The sequence below is a fragment of the Euprymna scolopes genome, chromosome 18 (assembly GCF_053919585.1).
Source record: "Euprymna scolopes isolate OS-2025 chromosome 18, ASM5391958v1, whole genome shotgun sequence".
Taxonomy (NCBI): Eukaryota; Metazoa; Mollusca; class Cephalopoda; order Sepiida; family Sepiolidae; genus Euprymna; species Euprymna scolopes.
The window spans coordinates 89,631,297-89,633,365 of record NC_136499.1 but is presented as its reverse complement, the minus strand read 5'-3'; the positions used below and the strand labels follow the sequence as shown (position 1 = coordinate 89,633,365).

The 2,069-nt window shown below is 32.8% G+C and overlaps 1 pseudogene; it reads left to right on the top strand.

Annotated features, from left to right (window-relative positions):
- Window positions 1-283: 283 nt before the first annotated feature.
- Window positions 284-439, top strand: LOC145298095 (U2 spliceosomal RNA; annotated as a pseudogene).
- Window positions 440-2,069: the final 1,630 nt, after the last annotated feature.

The window sequence follows — 2,069 nt, the reverse complement described above, 5'->3', positions numbered from 1 at the left end:
CAGTAAATTTGAGCGATACTAGTAAAAAATTAAAAGCGTCTCTTCTAACAAAATCGTGGAATTAGATGCTGAGGAACAAAAAGCTGAACTAAAACAAAGCTTTTCCGAAGTTTTCTCAACTTGTGCTGACATATGCAATTAAATAGAGCACAGATCATATATTCGAAGCAAATATCAATATAAAATGATATAAGTTAAATGCTTGTTGTTCGAAAATATGTTTAAAAAATAAAGCATTGTCTTTCTTATTTGTATAATTTTTTACCTACAATATTATGATGTTTTAGTTATCTATTGGCCTTTTGGCCAAGATCAAAGTGTAGTATCTGTTCTTCAGATGCTGCACTTCCATTTCTTGTTCTCTTTCGGTGGAGGAACGGACCTTCACGACTAAGACATTTTTTTTTTTTACTTTTTCTTTATATCAAAAAAACGACTCTAGTGTCTAACTCTGTCCCGGGGGGAGGCATTGTAAATAGGTACAATATGTGGTGTTTTAGCTTTTGCCAGTCGCGTAAGCATAAATAGCGTACATGCAAATGGTTATGGGTAAGGCAAAATGAAGTAAGCTAAGACAAACCACTGCCAAGAATATTTCTTTGGACTTGTGTATTGTTATGGCAAAATATAATGAAATTCGTTACTGAAGTTAAATTACAGAATCTGATGGCCATAAGAGAAATAAGAATATCAAGAATTTATAGGAGATTGATTTGCTTAGCGACATTGCTAGCACAATCACTAAGTCTTGTGTGTGAACTTGTTTCATTCCAACCAGTACGGTGCAGAATATTTATTAATAGTATTTTCGAGCAAATTTAAATTTTTAACGTATTTTTATATTATATAGTAGGCTTTGACAAGAAAAGACAAAATAGTAAGAACCCTCCTCATGTCGTCAGAATAGGGTTCAAAGTATAAAAAACATTACCTCTGCGGTCTCTACGAAATTACTCAGACCATTTTTGGTCTAAACATTTGAAATCTTACATAAAGTGTATTTTCACGTAGGGCAAGTTAGTACATAGGGCCCGAGCAAAGCCGGGCTGAACTACCATTCCCCAACGTAATGTTATTTAAAACAGATTATAGAATTTCTGAAAACTAAGTTTATCTATAATGTTTTATTTAATTATTTGGACTATTACCCTCATCTTTAGTTGTTGTTTTTATAACGTTTCAGCCAATTATCCCTCTGTCTTCGTCAGGTTAACCGTGACGGGATAGGAATGTCGAATCCTCCAACTACATCCACAGCAATTGCTCTCATTCAATAGCTGCTGTCATCTCACCACGGTTTGGTCAACTAATAATCTGATCGGCTTTGGTTGGGATCGCAACCGCTACTTCTAGGTCCACACTCACCTGGAATCGTAGATATGTCGCATCTCTATCCACTGCACCACAGGCCCCAAAGGGCAATCTAGTTAGGATTTTTTGGTCTTATAAATCTAATTGTTCTTCCAATTGTCGGGTCCGTACCAATTGTTATATTATTGAATTAGTTTGGAATTATTTTGGAGATGAGTAAATTTTATTTTTTTATTTTTTAATTATTTGGATTATTACCCTTATATTTTGGTTATTGTTTTTACGACGTTTCTATCCCGTCGCGGTTTACCTGACGAAGCCCAGAGGAATAATTGGCCGAAACGTTGTATAAACAATAAGATGAAGATAAGAGTTCAAATAATTAAATAAAAAATTATACAATTTACTCATCTCCAAAATAACTCCAAACTAATTCAATAATATGGTAATCTAGTAGAAAAAATATGTTTGTATATTAGATAGAACGCTTGCAATTGAGATTTGGTGTCTACAATCAGCACTGCGTTACATTTCTCTATAATGTTATCGATGATTATTAACAATTACGAAACAGATCATTATTATTTCGTTTTAATTTAAATCATGATGACCTTATCTAACAATATACACAAATTTAATGTAAATATTAACAAAATAAATATATAATGATTCACAGTAAAAAGAAAAATATGATGACTTTCATGGAAGTTTCAAGTAGATGAAAATGGTAAGAACGCTCAAGTGTCGGAGTTTTAAAT